This window comes from Microtus oregoni, unplaced genomic scaffold (assembly GCF_018167655.1).
Source record: "Microtus oregoni isolate MIOR12 unplaced genomic scaffold, Mior012 000066F_ref0000041, whole genome shotgun sequence".
NCBI classification, from domain to species: Eukaryota; Metazoa; Chordata; class Mammalia; order Rodentia; family Cricetidae; genus Microtus; species Microtus oregoni.
In genome coordinates, this window is record NW_024543952.1 from 9,951,531 (window position 1) to 9,972,897 (window position 21,367).

General features: G+C 37.9%; 1 protein-coding gene across 1 annotated transcript in view; it reads left to right on the forward strand.

Moving 5' to 3' along the window:
* Positions 1-21,367, forward strand: part of LOC121440207 (tumor necrosis factor receptor superfamily member 27-like) — a 156,790-nt gene that overhangs the window by 47,784 nt on the left and 87,639 nt on the right. The gene's annotated exons all lie outside the window — the stretch shown is intronic.

The following is a 21,367-nucleotide window of genomic DNA, read 5'->3' on the forward strand; positions in this document are numbered from 1 at the left end:
ATTACAAAAACTTAAAGATAAGCACAATCATTTTGGTCAAAGATGCTAAGATTTACTTCACATATGGTGCTTCCCTTTCTGTTATTCACATCAGAGCTGTCATCTCCGTAGTTCATTATACAGGCTTTGATAAAGGCAGTGAAGGGGTTACTCAGTGAAATAGGAGTGCATAACAAGGCTTGAATGTATTCAGTCTTTTCTCCTCATTGGAAGCTTCCTGATGGGTTTTCAAAGGTACAAGAATAGGGCTTGGATGCATGCAAGTAGTCTCTTAATATAAAGGAAGCAGAAGTACCAGCATTTTGAAGCAGATCTGCAGTGCACTGCAAGACTCTTTCTCAAAATCCCAAGGGATAGGGATTTAGTTAGTGATGAAGTACTTGCCTTTAGCATGAACAAGGACCTAGATTCCATCCTAGCAAACAGAAGAAAGAGATTGGTGGAGGAAAGAAGGAAAATATTGTAGTAAAGAAGAAACAAAAACATTTTTGCCACCAAATAATTCAATAGATCCCAGAATCTGCTAGTGCTACAGGAACTGTAGTGGAATTTTCCATTGGAAAATGTTACATGAGCTCATCTTAGGACCTTTTCTTGCTTTTCCTACCACTAACTTTTAAATACAGTTTATAAGATTTTTTGACTTAATTCTTGGGTCCTTGGACTCATAGGATTCTGTGAGTCTGCCAGAAGGTCCAGCGGATAGTCAAAGAGCAATGGTCCTGAATTGAACCATTTAACACAGAAAGGAAGTTTCATATGGGTCTCCTGGGCCTTATCTATTTGAAATTCTATATCTCTCTAGCCCTAGCAGGAATTCAGACTGAAGTTTAATCTTTCAGGACTCTACAGAATATTTTTGAGTCAGTTTTTCCCTTTTTGATGTCTGGGCTTTCAATACAAGCATCCAGAAGGTGCTTCAATACAATTTCAATACAATAACCCCAACATATTTAGGGTTAGTTAAGTGAAAATGGGAAAGATGCCCCAAGGTATGGATGGGTATTGCTTTTGACATGTCAGTTTGATACCTAGTGTGCTGTCCATTTGGTTCTTTTTAAAGGTTCATTTTGCCTTTAGTTCTTCTCTATTCGTTTCATGAACAGAGAGAAACAAGATTTTCTGTGGAGATTATATTATTATTTATTATCTCAAAATCTTTCTGAATCTTTTATAGCTAGTTTCTATTCCTAAAGTGCTTGGTGGTTAAAGGAAAACATGAACTTCACCACCAGGTCTTACCACTAACAGAGAGTATTCTCTACAAGATTTCTGTTTTGAAGATTCTGTTAAGTATATCTTTATTAACAACTCATCCATAACCACTGATTAAGGGCCTTAAGGTCAAACCACTGATAAGTGTGTTAAAAGCATGGGAGAAAAATGCTAAAAGGTCCCATTGTACTCGGCAGGGGATTAGAAGCAATGACTCACAAAACTGCACCAGGCAACCTGGTCTGATGTAAGCATTAGCAAATACGTGTGAGCCAAGGTTTAGGCCTTGGTCTTTGGGCACTCTGTACTTTTTTTCTGGGACAGTTTATTCTTATCTCGCTAACTTTAATTAGTCATATCTATACTTCTGATGGAGAAGAACTAACACCCAGTCTAAGGTAGACTGAACTTAAGTAGTTTCCAACTGTCGAAAGGTCACCATGTGCCTGGCACTGCTTCAAACTCAAGTTGGTCACTGCTTCTCAGTGAGAAGGATTGTGATGATAGCACAGCAAAAATGATGTGATTGAATGACCGAGGCATCCCACCACACTGTGCTTTTACAGAGCAAGGCCATTAGCCAGTATATGTATATGTATATATCATACTAAGAACCGTCTTGGTTCCAATTTTCTTAAATTTAACAGTTGGAGTTGGTAATTAGAATATGGAGAAGTTTTGTTTTTATTTGATCTCTAAGGTATCTCGGGTAAAAGGGAAGGGTGCTTTTTTTTCTTTATAATTGATATTTGGCCATGGCCAAATAAATAGTTGCATGTTTGCTCAAGAAGTGTCCTTATAAAGTGGGACAACTTTGAGTACTTTGCTTTTATGTGTCTTCTACTTGGGAGTATAAGTCAGTCGAAGACTTTATTAAACATGTATTCAACATAACTCTGAGCCTAGAAAGTATTCTAGTTTTACATATTTGATCTGGAAAAAGAAAGCTGATTTTTGTTTACATGGCAGAAGTAGGTGTTTAATGGAGGTGAGTCAGGTTTCAGTATTCAATTTTTTCCTCCATTTACAGTTTCACTGGAATTTTGAAAGGATGTAAGTAGTATGGAAGGTCAACTTTCTTCCTTAAGGGTCTTAATATTAGGTTAAGTAAAAATGTCAGTACTATACCACTCTCCCCAACAAACAGCCCTGCCACACTGAGATGTCACCCTCATACACCCCTCTCAATTTATTACCAAGGTCTTTGGTATTTTGTGTTTAATGTAGGTAGATTTTAATTATTGTTTTCCTTAAATGAGCTATTTATAAAGATTTTGTCAAATCTTGAGCCATATGCATGTGTGGATACCGACAAGTTGTGTTTGGATTATGAAAATCTGCAAACAATTCATATGAATCAATAAACAGATGTACATTCAAATATCTTGTTTATTCCTCTGCTTTCAGGGAACTGTGGTGACTCATTTGGTTGTTTTCTGTGTCTGCTCAGTCAGTACAGGAAGAAATGTGTTTCTAATCATTGGGTGTAGCACCAGGGCTATGGAGATTCTGACTTGTAACTCAGGAGATCTGAGTTATAGTCTAAATTATCCTGCTTTTGAATTGTTTATGACATTTATAGTCTTGTCTGACTACAGATCTACAAGACAATTTTATGTTCTAAACTTATAATTCTTAAGAAGGTTTAGATATTCTTCAGACTGCATGAATATATTTGGAGGAAAGAACGAAATTCCTATTTGGTCACACTGTTTTAAAAATAGGGAAAAACACACATCACACACACACACACACACACACACACACACACACACACACACACACAAACTACACCATCAGTAAGATTGCCTCTTGAGAGCATTACCTCCCATTGTTTGGACTGTATTTTTGTTTACAATGTTATTTGTTTCAAGGGACTGCTAAAGGACAAACATTTGATTTGAAATGTTCTTCACTCCTATAATTTTATTTTAAACCAGAACAATTAAATTTCTTCCTATCTCAAATATTGTCTAATCCTAATAAAATATATACTGACAAGGATGTGAAAAAAAGGAGAAAATCCATACATTGTTGGTGGGATTGGAAAATGGTATGACCATTTGAAACAGTCTGGTGGTTCCTGTAAAAGTTACAGCTTCAGTTGTCATATATTCAATAATTCTACTCATCTATATATTCTGAAGGTAATTAAAAACTTGTACACATAATACCTTGACTAAACACTTTTATAAACATTGTTCATAATATTCAAACAATCCAAATTTCATAAATTGATGAATGAATAAACAAATTGTAATACAACATGTTATTAAACAACAATTAACTTAAATTCTTATAGATGACATGCCAGAGTTCAATCTCAAATTATACAACGTGAAAGGATCCAGGTACCAGAAAGCACATGTTACATAGTTACATTTATATTAAATGTTTGTGCAGTGTAAACTAGTGGTGACAGAAGGTAAATTATTGGTCTCTTGGTAACGGGTACAAGAGAAACAACTAAATGTTAATAGTCATATATGATCTTATCTAGAAGATAAAAATGCTATGGTGGTAGCTGTTCTTCTCAGGAAATTTATTTAAAGATGCAAACCAGCAGCCGTATGGTAATGGTGCACACACCTTTAATCCCAGGACACAGGACAAAGAGGCAGCTGGATCTTTGAGGTAGAAGCCAGCCTGATCTACAGAGCAAGTTCCAGGACAGCCAGGTCTACACAGAGAGACTCTGTCTTAATCCCCTCCCCCCAAATTGTGGAAGACACACTTGAAATGAATGAAGTTTATCATGTAAAATACTGTAAATTTAAGTACTTTCCATATATCTTCATTGTCAGGACTGAATCTGTTCTCTCTCTCTCTCTCTCTCTCTCTCCTTTCTCTTGGTCTCTCTTCCCTTCCCTTCCCCTTTTCTTCTCTCTTTCATACACTACTTTGTTACTCAATTCAGAATAAAAAAAGAAAAGAGATGTGTTCAGTTCTATTCTTTTTTTTATTTTTTATTTTATTTTATTTTATTTTTTTATTGAGAAAAGAAAAAAAAACAAATTTCCTCCTCCTCCCAGCCTCCCATTTCCCTCCCCCTCCTCCCACCCTTCTCCCCCTCCTCCCGCCCTTCTCCCCCTCCTCCCACCCTTCTCCCCCTCCTCCCACCCTTCTCCCCCTCCCCCCACTCCTCTCCCCCTCCCTCTCCAGCCCAAAGAGCAGTCAGATTTCCCTGCCCTGTGGTAAGTCCTAGGTCCTCCCCCCTCCGTCCATTTCTAGGAAGGTGAACATCCAAACTGGCTAAGCTCCCACAAAGCCAGCACATTACGTAGGTTCAAAACCCCGTGCCATTGTCCTTGGGTTCTCATCAGCCCTCATTGTTCGCCATGCTCAGAGAGTCCAGTTTTATCCCATGCTTTTTCAGTCACAGTTCAGCTAGCCTTGGTGAGCTCCCAATAGATCAGCTGCACTGTCTCAGTGGTTGGGTGCTCCCCTCGTGGTCCCGACTTCTTTGCTCATGTTCTCCCTCCTTCTGCTCCTCATCGGGACCTTGGGAGCTCAGTCCAGTGCTCCAGTGTGGGTCTCTGTCTCTGTCTCCATCCATCACCAGATGAAGGTTCTATGATGATATGCAAGATATTCGTCAGTATTGCTATAGGATAGGGTCATTTCAGGTTCCCCATCCTCAGCTGCCCAAGGAACTAACTGGGGACCTCGGCTTGGGCATCTGGAAGCCACTCTAGGTTCAAGTCTCTTGCCAACCCTAAGGTGGCTCCCTTAACTAAGAACCGTGCTTCCTTGCTCCCCCATCCAACCTTCCTTCATCCCAATCCTCCCCCTTCCCCAAGCTCCCCCCCATTCTCCCCCTATCCCCCCCTCTCTCCCCATCTCCCCTTACCCCCATCCCACCCCACCCCCAAGATCTCAATTTTCTCCCCGGCAATTTTGTCTACTTTCCATAGCCAAGAGGACAACTATATGCTTTTCCTTTGGTTCACCTTCTTACTTAGCTTCTTTGGGATCACCAATTGTAGACTCCGTGACCCTTGTTTATGGCTAGAAACCAATTATGAGTGAGTACATCCCATGTTCATCTTTTTGGGTCTGGGATACCTCACTCAGGATAGTGTTTTCTATTTCCATCCATTTGCATGCAAAATTTGAGAAGTCATTGTTTTTTACCGCAGCATAGTACTCTAATGTGTAGATATTCCACACTTTCTTCATCCATTCTTCCATCGAAGGGCATCTAGGTTGTTTCCAGGTTCTGGCTATTACAAATAATACTGCTATGAACATAGTTGAACAAATGCTCTTGTCATATGATAGGGCATCTCTTGGGTATATTCCCAGGAGTGGTATTGCTGGGTCCAGGGGTAAGTTGATCCCGAATTTCCTGAGAAACCGAAACACCGATTTTCTATTCTTTTTGAACTATCTACATAGCCAGGGAGAAAGAGAAAAATGAACTTAGAGGGAGGTTTAGGCACATGTCTCAGACCAAAGGAGGAAGATCAGGGGAAGTCACTACAGTTGTAGGATTGCACAAAGAAAACATATGTTAATCAGAAGAAGTACCAGTACAGTTCACAGTGAGGCATATTAACATTATCATTCCATAAAATATTGATTTCCTTGCAATTACTAGTTGTTGAGAGGCTGGGGACTGTGGCGAGACTGTCCTGTTTCTGGATGTAAAAACATGTAGGGTCTTATATTCTCACTTGATTAAAATTAGGAATGCTTCTGTAGCGAAGAGGATAAAATCCGCAAATATACACATAGAGATGGAGGCACAGAAATAGTTAATATGTGAGCAGTCACCTTGTCCGCTCTGGAGTTGAGGTCACTGTGTGCCTGTGCTAGTCACAGGCCAATGAACTAACTCCTACTCTATGCTAGTGTGACGTGGGGAAACTAGATCTCTGAACAGATGGATAAGAGCAGTAAAGTCATCAAAACATTAAACATGGAATTTTTAGATTGCTATTAATCTTTTTATTAGTTACTGGGAGCACTTACATTCTTCTGGACTAGTAACACTACTTATGTTCATAGTGTGACTGGTAGGTTTCTATATACTGAGAAGTTAGCCTTTTAAGGACTGAGAAATAATGTATACATGAATATTGGGATTTTAAGTGCTGTTTTTTTTTCTGAACAAAATGGCATCTTAGGGAACTTGCTCAGCTGCAGAGCTATCATCCTCTAAGCTTTTATCCTTGTCACTTCTCATGGAAAAGCAGATTCCATTCCTTAATAGTTCCTTTGTAAGTAATAGCACAGTGACAATGAAGTGGAATGGAGTATTCGTATGTGGTAGTTAGTGTACTGATTAATTTTTTTGTCAGATTGAGACAATTTAGAATATCAGAGAATGAACCACAATTGAGGAAAAGACTCTCTCAGACTGGCCTATAGGCAAGCCTGCAGGACATTTTCTCCATTAACCCTTGATGTGGGAGAGGCTAGCTGACTATCTGTGATGCTACCCCTGGGCAAGTCGTCCTTGGCTGTACAAAAGGGAAAACTGCGTAAGGCAGGGAGGTCAGACGCATTCCTCCACAGCCTCTGCTTCGAATTTCTACATCCAGGTTCCAGTTATTGTTCCTGCCCTGACTTTCCTCAGTGGTGGATCTGGACATGTAAGCCAAACAAACCCTTTCTTCCTGGAGTTGCTTTTGGTCATGGTGTTTCTCAAAGACATTTAAAAATAAAACTAAAGGACACTCTTATGTGAGTTGACCCTACCTATTAATCAATACCTTATATTTCATTGAACCAAAACCTCATGATATAGATCGTACTTGCCCATGGAAATCTTCATTTTATAAAGAAGAAAACTGAAATTCTGACAGATTTAATGATTTTCTGATGGTTATATGACATTATTGAGGAAGAGACCTGGTCAGCTGTCCTAATCAACTTAGATCATGAAACCCAATATGGACAAATTCAACAGAATCGCAATATACGGGCTGCCTGTCCATGCATGCTTCAGCATTACCAGTGTATAAATTACATTTGATTTCAAATTTCATATGACATTAAATGATGTTCTGGAATTCTAGCTCATGTCTGTATGCCCCTTAGACTTAAGTGTGTTCTTCTATTCCACGGATGCCTCCCAGTTACAGGCATTAGGAAACACAATGTTTATTCAACTACCCCCCCTCATATTGTGTATATGGTGAAGGATGGGGGGAAGGAAAGCCAACACACAAATTGCAATGATCACAGACTATCAAAGTTCTCAGAGAGAGTCTGTTTGCTTGTTTGTTTTTTTCAAGGCAAAATCTAAAACAAAGTGCAGCCTAGCCAAATGACATCACTGTCAGCAATATTTGTACTACTTACGCCAAATACAGAAAAATTGTTATTTTATCCTACCCTTTCCAGTAAGTGAGTGTGATTGGGGGTCAAGGCATATTGTTAGATAGTAGCCTGGCAGGATGGAAAAGAATGACATATTTTTTTCCATCCTGCCAGGCTACTACCTAACAAGGCCAAATGCAGCATAGAGACTTTGTCAGTACCTGCATCTCACTAAGGTATCAGTGGAAGCCTAGCATGAGTCTGGGATTTCACCTTGCCATGTAGCTACAGAACACTCCTCTCACTTCCAGCCCTGCTAGTAGTTGTTAGTGGCATTTATGTGAAAGCCTGAACAAAGTATCTTTCCATTTACAAGTGTCAGTGGTGGTCATCGAGGGAATAGTAATAGGTTACCGTCTTCTGACCAGATTAGTATTTACAAAAATTTCAGAAAGATTTTCAAACTTCCATGTTACCAAGAGTAAAGAGGGGTCTCTCACCTCAAGGGTATAATAGGAGGCTGAGTGAAACACTTTGACCCCAACAACAACCGGCAGTAATAACAGGGTGAGTTATGTCCTTCAATTTTTGTGCCAAGCTCCTTGTAACCTTTCTTACTTTCATTTCTTCTACCTTTAGTCACTGTGACAACCACCCTGGTCACCGTTGCCTATTTATCAATCATCCCATAACACTGCAGAACCTTTGTGATTATCATTTCCTCTGTGTACCATAATTTACGACACTAATATTGTGTTTTAAGTTTCTTCTTAAATGTTACCATCTCAGCTAAGGCTTCCTGATTTTCTTAGGTCTCAACCAGTGCATATATATTCAAGTTCCCACTCAACACATTGCCCTTCCAGCATCTTGTTCCTTTCCTTTGCTTTTAGTTTTTATTTTTTAACCTATTTAAACCAAATAGCATTGCCCATATATGCATAAGTGTGGAGCCAGCCTACCAAGGCATGGGCATCTTACCATTGAACATACTCCCAAGGAATGATAACTTCCATCTTCCAGCCACTACCAACTGCTGAGAACTCCTTAATTAGGGATGGGCTCTTGTGAGCCTCTCTCCATTCCATGCGAGAATTTTAGCCGGCTTCATCTTAATCTTGGGTCTGTAACCCCAGCTGCTGTGAGTAAAATAGCCTTATCAAAAGCAGAAGATAATATTTCACAGCACTCCTCCATATTCTACAACTCTTAAACTCCTTCTGCCTTTTCTTCCATGATGTTCCCTGAACCATGGGGTTTGATAATGATGTCACATTTAAGGATGAACACTCACAGTCAGTAATTGACAGCAATTTTACCAGTTGTGAGTCTTTGCATTGGCAATAAAACATTTCTCAATGCAAACAAGCTTGACAAATGCCGTTCTAGGTATAAATAAATTCCATGTCAAACCCTGAACTCCACTACCGTCATTTGTTTAGTGCCTTTCCTTTTGGCATCATCTCATTTATCCTTAAATCACATTTCATGTTTGATTTCTAACTGAAGTAGATGAGGGTAGAAATAACTGAATTCATTTTTAATTGGTTAGATCTAAAGCAGAATAGTTTAACAACCATTCCTAAGTCACATAGCATGGAAGTGGCAGAAGCAGAATGATACCACATGTTCATAACATCAAAGACTGCTGCCTACAATTAATCCTTTACCATGTTCTCCTCTACAATCTACCAGCAGCGCAAACTGTTTAATATTCAGGAGGCATTGAGGTGAGTAACTAAGGACACAGACTTGAGAAATCAATGGGCTCATTTTCAATCGTGTCCCTGGCTGCTATATATAAACCTGACTTTAAAACTCAAGTCAGTTTTCCTGTTTGTACCTTTATATTTCTTTAGTAAGGCAAAAAAAAAAATGTTCATAAGATGACTCACATCCCTGCACTTATTATAACAGTGGCATATTGTATATGTTCTATCGACATTTGCCATAATGAGAATGGATGACTAAGCTGGGGTCAGCTTGCAGTTGTGGCCTCAGGGTTGTTGTGTCTCCGTTGTCTCCAGGACCATAAGATCTAACTGTTGTCCTCCCCCACATAACTCAACAGGGTCCCGCTATGGAAGCAAGGACAGTGTTTAACTGGTGAACCGTCTGCCCTCCCTTACCAAGTACTAAAATTACAGACATGTTCTGCAGTGACAAGTAAGACTGGGTTATTAACTGACATCTTCAGACTGATCTCTCTCTTTTATATAAGTAAGTCTCACATTTCTTGCATTTTGTTTCTGTGAAAGATAATCATTTTCAAAATGTAGAATCACAAAAGACTGATGAGCCAAGTTAACTAGTGGACAGGTAAAGTAATTTTCAGAATTCCTCAAGGAAATTTTTTCTTTTTGCATTTTCTAGTATATGAGAACAACATATTCAATTTTAAATTTTTGAGTTAAAAATGTATACCCTAGATAAGATTCCTAGCAATGGAAGGTACAGAGCCTGAATGGGTCATCTCCTGTAAACAGGTGAAACTTCCAGTGGAGGGAATAGGACACCAACCCGGCCACATAACCTTCAACCTACAATTTGTCCTGCCCACAAGATGTGCTGGAGTATAAGCAGTGGTGCAGAAATTGTGGGAATGGCCAACCAATAACAGGTCCAGCCTGAGACCCATGACAGGAGAGGGAGGCCAGTCATAACACTACTTAGAGGGCCAGAACACACAAGTTAGACATTCCAGAGACCCAGGATAGAACCAAACACTACTGGCAAAAACAAAAATAAATGAAATTATTCCTAATAATACTCTGCTATATTCATAGATTGGTGCCTAGTCCAATGGTCATCAGAGAGGCTTCATTCAGCAACTGATGGAAACAGATATGGAGACCCAATATCAAAAAAAAGGTGGACTTTGGGAAATCCTGCAGAAGAGGGAGAGGAAGGATTGTAGGAGCCAAAGAGATTAAGAAAACCACAAGTAACATACAGAATCAGCTAACTTGGGCTCATAGGGCCTCATAGAGACTGAACAGACAACCAGGGAACCTGCATAAGACTGACCAAGTCCTCTGCATACATGTTATAGTTGTGTAGCGTGGCCTTCTTGTGAGACTACTAACGGTGGGAGCAGGGGCTGTCTCTGACTTTTTTCTAGCTTTTGGGACCCTTATCTCCATGCTAGGTTGTCTTGTTCAAGCTTCAACTTGATATAGAATGCCTGCCCACCTCTGAATAAAAATAAAAGGAGTAGATGAGGGCACAGGAGGAGGCATAAGGTACACGGGGGAGGACTGGGAGGAGAGAAAAGAGGGGAAACAGTGTCAGTTGTAAAATAAATAAGATTTCTCAAGGGTGATTATGAATCAAAAAATTAGAGTGTTTCTTACACTAAAAATTATGATAATGGTATGCAAATGCAGCTTAAAGAAAATTAAATTATAGACAGTGGCCAAAGTAATTAAATAAACATCAGGACAATGCAGAGAAATGAAGATTTCTGTTGTGGTTTCCATCTTTTGCCAAAAGTGGCTTTAATGGGGGTGAAAGCTACACGTATCTGTGTATATAAAAGTAAGTATTTAGAACCCAGTTACTATATTGGTGTAGGAACATAGCAGTAATAGGTTCTCCTCTAGGGTTTATGACCTCTTTTTGCCACAGACACTTGACTAGGTTTACTGTACCAGGTATGAGTTCTCTCATATGAAGTAAGTAGACCATATTTATTAGACAGCTGTTGATAATGCTCAAGGTAAAAATGCCACTATTGCACCATGGAGATATCTTAGTAGACTAGTCATTGTTGTGGGTCATAATCTATACAGCTGGGTAGGATTGTTTTTCTACCTTGGCAGTTTGCACAGCAATTTTTGAAACTATGAGAGTTAATCTTCAGAGAGGAAGCTTATGGTTAATTTTAGTTCAGTTCATTCAAGGCCTTTTGTCTGAACTGTTCTGTATCTTCAACAATAAGGACTTCAAGTTCTGGTTCTAAATAATAACAACACAACCTGATATGCCCATCTGTATTCCTTTAAAAAGGAAGCCGGTTTATATAACAATAATAACATAAAAAGAAAAGGTCATGAGCATGAGAGGGAGTGGGTGGAAAATGGGAGGAGTTGGATGGAGAGAGGAAGAATGGGATGGAAATGGTGTGAATATGGTACTTGCATATAAATTCTCAAAACTAATTTCTATTTTTATAATATTGAAAATGCTGGCTGGGATATAATTCTACCTTTGTATCTCTCCAGTTTGTGATCTTTGACAATTTTATTTTCTCTATTTCTAATGAATTTATATAATCATAAAATACTAATAATGATATCAATTTTACTGGGTTATGCTACTAATTAAGTAAAATAGGCTATGTGACAACTTTAGAATTATGTTGTAGTGGTTTGGACGAGAAATGTCCTTATAGGCGTAGGTATTGGAGTACTTGGCTCCTGGTTAGCACTATTTGGGGATGTGGTCTTACTACAGGAAGTTGATCTCTGGAGGCAGCCTTTGTGTGTTCATACATCCAGTTCATGCTTCCTGCTTCCTGCTTGAGACTGAAGATGTGAACTCTCAACTTCGTGCCCCTGCTGCAGTGCTTTCTACATGCTGCTATCCTTCCTGCCCTGATCAACTGTTCGCCCTCGGAAACCATAAACTAAAATAGTCTTCCAGAAGTTGCTTTTGGCTAGTAACAAAAAAGTAACCAATACAAATGTGTGGCAGATTTTAAAACCTTAGTAAAAAATTATTATAATCATTATTGTTATCATCACTATTTTCTATTTTTTCACTATTCTTTAATTATATAATAGTACTTAGATCATAGTAAGTATTTAGTAAATGTTATTGATCATAATTCAATCATCATAATATTAGGCTGTTATTGCTGCTATAACAAACCCACATGAATTAATAACTTTAACAATGCAATTAAAAATTTAGTAAGGTTTATGATATTTCATTTCTACTTTTCAAACATCAGACAGATGTTATTAGGCTAAAATAAAATCATTTAGATTACATTACTGGCTTCAGGTTTGAGGGAAAAACAATTTCCTTAGGTTTTTGAGCTTCTAAAGGTTGCCAGCTTCCCTTTGCTTATGGCTTCTTACTGTATCTTAAAAGTCAGCAACAACAGGCAGAGACGATCTTCCATGCACAAGTCTGTGAGGATTGTTCTGATCATGAGAACTCAAGAACAATGGCACTGGGTTTTTGATCCTACTGCACGTACTGGCTTTGGGGGAGCCTAGGCAGTTTGGATGCTCACCTTACTAGACCTGGATGGAGGTGGGTGGTCCTTGGACTTCCCACAGGGCAGAGAACCCTGATTGCTCTTTGGACTGAAGAGGGAGGGGGACTTGATTGGGAGAGGGGGAGGGAAATGGGAGGCGGTGGCGGGGAGGAGGCAGAAATCTTTAATAAATAAATAAATAAATAAGTTATTAAAAAAAGTTTCAGTCCACTTTCACTGACACATGTGTGTGTGTGTGTGTGTGTGTGTGTGTGTGTGTGTGTGTGTGTGTGTGTGTAAATGGTCCTAGGATAGTTTACGAATGCTGGGCTTGGGTCTAGAGAGATGACTCCACCGTTATGAGAGCAAACTAACTGCACTTGCAGAAGACCCAAGGTTGGTTCTCAGCACAGATTTCAGGTCACTCTCAAAGAATTCTATTGCCTGCTCCAGAGGCTCTGATGTCACCAGGCTCCACAAGTACTGGTATTCACATGCGCATACCCCCAGGCAGACATGCATAATTAAAAATACAATGATTCTTTAAATATGAAGACAGCTAGCAAAGCATTAGTATGTGAGAGAACTTGAAGGTAAGCATCAAGAAGCGTTCTGCCATGGTTTGCCAACCCAAACTCCTGCACTGAGTTCCTATCCTGACTTGTCTCAGCTGCTTTTCATCAATATGTTTTATCACAGCAACAGAAATCAAAGTAAAATAGAAATTTGTACCAGGAAACTGGACTGGTGCTGTGACAGACCTAATCATTTGGCTTTTTAATCCTTTGGACTATTTTCCGGGAGAACTGGGCGGTAAAAGCCACTGGTTTCTCAGAGTTTAATGAGCTATTGTGTGAGGGAATGTGAACTGCAGAGGTTTTGCTTGTGAGAGTTCAGAGGGAAGAAAAGACTTTATTAGGGCTATTTGTGTAATAGTTGAAATTAACAGTCCCTGATTGCTGATTAGCTGGAGCTAAAGAAGCAGCTGTCCCAACAAGAGATCAGTATCATTAAGGTGAAAGCTGTGCATCTTTCGGACAATGGACGCTGATCCACTAGGTTAGAAAATCTGCTTTGATTATAAGAGATCATCAGCATTGAGCTGAAATCTTCTGGGAAGTATTTTCTTAGGGTCAGCACACAGAAGCTGAAGAAGGCTAAGTACTTGTGGAGAAGTCTTTAAAAGCCATTGTTGGACTTGCATCCTCAGCTATAGTAGAGAACCCAGGATACTGGATATATCAGAATTCTGAGATGTACACCAAGAGAAGAAGCAAACGTGGAGTAGAACTGGTCTAAGCCATGAGACAACCATGTAGGCTTCAGATGGAAGAGCTCGAAAATTGGGATTGTCTAAGGCCTTTTGAGCCAAAACACTGTACACAGTGAGAACCAGATGCTCAACAATGAGCTCCAGGCTCCATAGCCACAGTGCTTGATTTTGATTTTGCTAAAGTCTAGTTACTTTATAATGCAAGGATTTTCTCATTTAGAATAAGAAAGGGTATAACTTAATTTTATTTTATAGAGCTTTGGATTTGTATTAGACGATAAACTTTCAAAACATGGGAAATTTTTATTAAACAAAACCTTTGGGAACTACAAAATTTTATAGTTTGTGATTTTTAATAGAGTATTTTTATACAGTGTATTTTTATCATTTGCAACCTCCCACTTCTCTAAGCAACTCTCTCCAATACACCCTAACCACCACCCTCATCCTAGCCTCTTATTTACTTTTCCCTCCCTTTCTCCTTCCTCCCTCCCTCCCTCCCTCCCTCCCTCCCTCCCTCCCTCCCTCCCTCCCTTCCTTCCTTCCTTCCTTCCTTCCTTCCTTCCTTCCTTCCTTCCTTCCTTCCTTCCTTCCTTCCTTCCTTCCTTCCTTTATTTCTTTCTTAATTTTTTAAAAGAAAGACTATATCACAGCAAATGTCCTGGTCCTCTAGCATTTTCAATTTTCCCTTCCCTCTTTAGTGACATTCCCTAAGCCTTAACTATAAGGGCTATGTATAAATTAATTAAATGTACTAATTACAGACTAGAACCCCATGGTCAGTTGATCTTTTTGTTTTGACCAGTTGTGGCTTCTTGTGATGATCCCCTGTCTATTGAAAAAAAGAAGAGGCTTCTTTGATGTAGGGAAGAGACCTACACATATCTGAGAATATAACAATAAGTATATAGGTGCAAAATTTAGAAAATACCCTGGTTTAGGAAACTGGCAATAGCTAAGTTCTCCTCTAGGGTCCATGGCATCACCATTTATGGGTAGCTGGTTAATTTTACACTGCCAAGAATGACTTTTTTCCTACTGAGTGGAATTTAAGCCCAATTAGATGACTGTTGGTTACCCCCAGAATTTCTGCTACCATCACACCTTTTGGAATATCTTGCTATGTTCCTCGCAGGTACAGATGGATAATACTATAGATTTCTTTTTCTCTTTTGGCAGCTTTAAGGTTCCAACAGATATTTCGAGACCTAGCCCTCAGTGAAGAGGCTCCCAGGTCAGACTTAGATCTATGTTTTCCAAGTCCTGTGTCCCAAGTGTGTGATGTCATTAACAATAGGGACTTTATCTTCTTTCCCTGGAAGGCACAAAAAGCAATGACAATACCCTAATTGTTTGGGGGTCTCTTAGACTCTCCTGACATGAAAGGAAGCTTCACATTGCCAGTACTGGGTTTTTTGTTAGATAGTCTATGATTTTATGGAGGAGCACTGTTACCCCAATTAATATAACTTCATTTAAAAACACATTTTCATATGCATAAACATTATATATACTACATGTAATCTTTAGTAATAACAATACAATTCCTTTAGCTTGTTCTAAGATGAAGTGTTGTTTCCCCCTTTTCCTTCCTCTTCCCTCTATATTGACTTCCCTACTACCTCCCCATGTGAGTCTTCTCTCCATATCTTTCCTGTTTCACCCTTCATAATAATTGTGCTCAACTGTTCTCCCTTCTATTGATCCTGTCCTGTGCCCATAGCTCTATTTTATTTTCTTGGCATCTACAGCTGCTCCAAGATATATACTTCCATCTAAAAATTCAAAACTTGTATCCAAAACAAAAGAAAACATACTGATTATCTTTCTGGGTTGAGGTGACCTCAAAAAATAATATTTTTTTTAGATTTGGCCAGTTACTTTTAAACTTTATTATTTGATATTTTTATGAATCCATGACAGTAAGTATTCTTTCTGTCTTTTGGTGTCTTCTTCAGTCCCTTTCTTCAGAGTTTTAAAGTTTTCATTGTAGATCTTGCACTGCCCTGGTATCTCCTAGGCAGTTTATCTTTCTAAGGCTATTATAAATGGTGGTGTGTCCATGCTCACTTTCTCATTGTGTTTGTGTTGATATAAAGAACCTGAGTTTTGTAAGTCAATTTTGTATCCTGCAACTTGATGAAAACGGGTAATTTTTGGACATTTCATGCTGTAACTTTGGGAACCTCACAGGAATAACACCATATTGTCTGCAAATAAGGAGAATTTGATTTCTTCTTTCTCTATTTGTATCCCTTTGTTTACCTTCTCATGTCTTGTTGTTCTAACCAGTGCTTTGACCACTTTACTGAGAAGGTAGTAAACAGCTCTGTCTCACTATTGATTTTAATGAGATTGCTTCAAGTTTTCTCTATTTAAGGTGTTGTTGGCTCTATGTTTGCAATATATAGCCTTTATTATGCTAAGGTATGCTCCTATCCAGTCCTATTCACTGTAGGACTTTTTTTTTTTCATGAAGTAATGTTGAGGTTTTTTTTTGCTTTATTTTTCATTTATTTACTTTTTTATTTATAAGCAATCATTTTTTTTTCATTTTACCAATCCCAGTTCACCTACCTCCCCTCTTCCCCTTCCCTTCACCTTCCCCCCAATCCCACCTCCATTCATTCCTCAGAAAGAGTAAGACCTCCCATGGGGAGCCAACAAAGTCACATCAAGATGAGGCAGGACCAAGCTCCCCTGCAACCCCATATCAAAGCCAGTTCATGAACTAGAAATAAATAATGAACCCACTTCCAGTAACCCCACAAACTGCCCAAGCTATGCAACTGTCATCCACATTCAGAGGGCCTAGTTTAGTCCTATTCAGGTTCCCAGCTATTTTGGATTTTGACAAAGACATTTGCTGATTCTCTTGAGATGATCAAGTGATTGTCTTTAAGACCATTTATATGATTCATTGCATTTATCATTTGACCTGTATTGAACCAACCCTTCAGCTAAGTTCCGAGATAAGTCCCACATGTTCATCATGGATATCAGTCTTGTCTTTTTTTTATTGAATTTTTACAAGCTTTTGCTATTAAAGTAACACTGGCTTTGTGAAAGAGTTTAGAAGAGGTAGTTCTCCCTCCCTCCCTTCCTTCGTTCCTTCTTTCCTTCCTTCCTTCCTTTTTTTTCAAAACTAAAAACCACCATCACCAGCAGTGACAATTTGAGTCTTGATTGTAGATCTTCCTTGGAAATCTGAGAGAAATTTTCTGAGAAGTGAATCTATCGGAGGCTGGGCTTTCCTTGGTCTTGGTCTGGTACCTTTTTTTTTTTTTTAAGTTTCAATCTATTTTTTATATGGTGTCTTTAAATTGTTACTTCTTCTTTACTTATTCTTTTTGGTTTGGATGAGTTCAGAAATTTAAACATTTCTTTTAGGCTTTCTAACTTAATGAGGTATAGGTTTTGAAAGTATTCCCTCATAATATTCTGAATTTTTCCATGACTTTTGTAAGATTTATCATTTCTGATCATGTTTATTTGGATTAGCTTCTTCTTTCTTTTGGCTAATTTTGCCAAGGGTCTACTGATCTTGTTTATCTTCTCAAAGAACTATATCTTAGAAGAAGTTATTGTTTTCTTTGTTTATATTTCATCTATCTATCTATCTATCTATCTATCTATCTATCTATCTATCTATTTTGCCATTTACTGGATTTGGGTTAAGTTTGTTATCCCTTTTCTGAACACTTGAGTTACAGCATTAAGTAATTTATTTGTATTTTTTCTACTTTTTGTATAGGCACAAAAAACTATAAATGTCCCTATTAGGACCATTTTTATTGTATTTCAAAGGTTTTGTTGTGTTGTGTTTTCATTCCCATTTAGTTTTAACATTTTTAACCTTTTTGATTTCTTCTTTAATTCTAATAGTTCATGAAATCGGGTACATCAGAATTTGGTGTGTATATATTTAGGATTGTGATGTATTCTTGATTAATTTTCCCTCAGTTAGAATGAAGTGTCGTTCATTATCTCATTTCATTTGTTTTAGTTTGAAATCCATTTTGTCAGATAGTAAGATAGTGACACCTCTTGCTTCCCAGGCCAGTATGCTTGGGATATTTTTTTCTTTCTATCTTTTCACTTGAAGGTGGTCCCTGTCTTTAAAGCTAAACTGAGTTACTTGTATTCATCAAATAAATATATTTTTGTTTCTTAATCTATTCAATTAACTGTGTCTTTTGATTAGGGAATTGAGTTCATTGGTATCTATGGTGTTTGTTAAAAGGTGTGCGTTGTGTGAAGTCATTTTTGGAGGGTAAGATTTTTGCTTTTGTTTTCCTGGTTTGTGTTCATAGTTGTAGTTTAAATTTCAATAATTATGAGCTTGTTTTTTATACAGTGTCTTGACTATACTTACTCCTCACTTCCATCTGACTTATTGCTTTCAATATTCTCTGTAGGGTTGTTTGACTACCATAAATTCTTTCAGCTTGTTTTTATGATGGAAACTTTTTCTTTCTCCTTCCACTATGACTGATAATTTTCCTGGGCAGTGTAGTCTAGGTTGGGATTTGTGATCTTTTAGAACTTGGAGTGTGTTGCTCCAACCCGTTTTACCTTTTAATGTTTTTATTGGAAAATCAGCTATTATGTTGATGGGTTTTTCTTTATATTTGACTTTTCTGTTATTCTCTTACTGCTTCTTATTTTTTGTCTTTGGTTTGTGTGTTTAGTGTAATTAGTATAATATGTCTTGGGGAATTTCTTTTCTGGTCTAGCCTATTGGTATTATGTGTGCATCTTGTATCAGTATAGTTATGTCTTTTCTTAATTTAGGGATGTTTTATTTTATGTTCTTATTGAAGATCTGATCTATTACATTGAACTTGATTTCTTTGCCTTTGTCAATACCTATAATTCAAGGATTTACTCTTTTCATATTGTATCATATTTTTCTGTTGTTTAAGTGTATTTATCAAATGTATTCTTTGTTTCAGTGCTCCAATTCTGCTATATCATCTTCAACTCCTAATATTCAATATTCTAATGGTCATGCTCTACTTATAATGATTTTCCATGTGTTTTGTAGTTGGGTTAGTGAGTTTTTCAATTCCTTCCTATTTTCAACTTGAGTTCTTTTCAATATTTCTACGTTTCTACTAAACACCAGTTTCAAATTCTGAAATGTCTTCTTTATTTTATTCAACTATGTTATTTCTGTGTTCTTGTAAACTATTCGAGTATTCTTTCTCTTCTGTTTAATTTCAATGAATTGTACACGTCTTCTTTATACTCTTTGAATACTTTGATAAAATTTTATTGCTCTTTTAAATACTCTATCCTGAAGTTCATCTGGGCAATTCTCATTAGAGAACATTTTTATATTACTAGTGGAGTTGATGGAAGTTTTGCTATCATGATATTTCATATAGTTTTTTTTTAAATGATCTGGGCATGTGGACTGCGTTGGTTGTGTATCTGATATGAGCTTGTCTTAGGTTAGGCCAGTGAAGGAGGTGCATAATAGGAGTTAGGACCTAGAAAGCAGGTGCAAGAGCTGCTTGATTGGTCCTAGGCTAGGCCAAGTTTGTCCATGAACCCTATGTTGAGAGCTAGGCCTGAAGATGATGGCAGATGTGAATGGCAGTTGGAGGAGAAACTCACTTGACGATGCTGGTTCAAGATTGTTTTATAATATTAGCATGTCTTAGACACGGAATGAAGAAGAATGATCTGAAGTCATGTGTTTGTATATCTAGTTGACAAGATATAAAACATTTTTTAACATTAACTGTCAACTTTCCAGAGTCTTTAACCATCTGAAGAAAGTCTCAACTTTATTAGGTTGGTCCATGAAAACACCTCTGAAGAGTATATTGGTTGTCTTAATTTATATAGTAAGGCTCAACCCACTTTGATCCCGGCAAGTTCCTGACAAGGTAATTTTGGAGTATATAAGAAAACTATCTAAGCATGAACCTGTGAATGATCCAGAGAATAAACCATCAAGCAGCATTCCTCCATGGTTCCTGACTTGAGTTCCCACCTTGACTTTTCTTAATGCTGGATTATAACATAGAAGTGCAAGCCAAGTAAATATTTTCTCTTTCAGTTTCTTTTTTCTAAAGCACTTTGTGGTAGTGACATAAGGAAACTAGTGCTCCATTTCAATAATTTTAAATGTACAGTTTAGTCATATCAAGTATGTACACATTGTTGTTCAATTATTACCACTATACATCACAATACTTTTCTGACTCCTCAAACACAGTTTGTATCAAATAAACTATGCATTTGGAGTACAGATCAATTTTTTAGAGTACTAACTTGGTATGTGTAAGGCCCTGGGGAATTCAATCAGTATTACTACAAGCAGAACAAAGCAAATAAACAACAAAATCCTTAAAACTTTCATCGCTATTACTACAAACAGAACAAAACAAACACCAAGACCCTGAACCTTAAATCCTTAAAATTTTTAAATTACCTTTTCCGATTAGAATTCGTTTAAATACAGCCATCCTAAGATTGCACCCTTCCTGTCTCCTGCTGGGCTACTTCCCTTTGGTTCTTGCTTGATACCAACTCCATTTTCTACACAACTCCCAGCACCTGCATTGTTTAGTAGAGTTGCAATCGTTATCCTGCTACATAAAAATCTGAAGGCACAAACTATTCTTTGGCTTCATTGACTTTTCTTTCTCCCAAACTTTCCTCAGACCCTAAGTTCTACAAACAATTTCTTTACTTTGTATGTTTTGTTGTTTCATCCATTTATTTTAATATTATTATACTGTTGTCCTGGTAAATGATCACTTAGCTTTAAAGCCAATAATTGTATTTTAGCTCAAATTTGAATGTTTGGAGGCTGAGAAAGGTCCTAGCACACACAAGGATTGATTAAATAATAACTACAAAATCTAAAAGAACAATCATACAATGCTGATGTTGTTTTATTTTTGACATCAGAAAGCAGCTCTTCAAATATCCTCTAGGCCTTCCGTGCCCCACTGGCGCTACTAAGGCGTGGCAAATACTATGGATCAACTGTCAATGTTCCTCAAATTTGATCACTTCCTCAGATTTCTATGTAAACTCTCTCAGAAATTGCCTAAATATTACAACTTTTTCTGTGGCAGAGTCTCAGACTGCACAAAGTCCCTACTTCTTGTCTTGTAAGGCCTTTCCAGCTGACAAGCTGGAAACATAATTATGCCCTGCTAAAGACTAATGAGCTGCCTTTCTGGATGTGCTCTTTCTTTGCTAGAAGAAATCAATAATTCTTTCTTTGATTTCAATTCGGTGATAGCGCCTGGGTTGAAGGGCAAGTCTGTGGGGATCTGCAAACTCCAGCATCATACACCGAGGGCTCCAGTGAGGCTGTGGTTCTGGGAACAGGGTTGGAAACTGTCCAGGGGGAAAGCTATGTATGGGTAGGAGGAAATTTT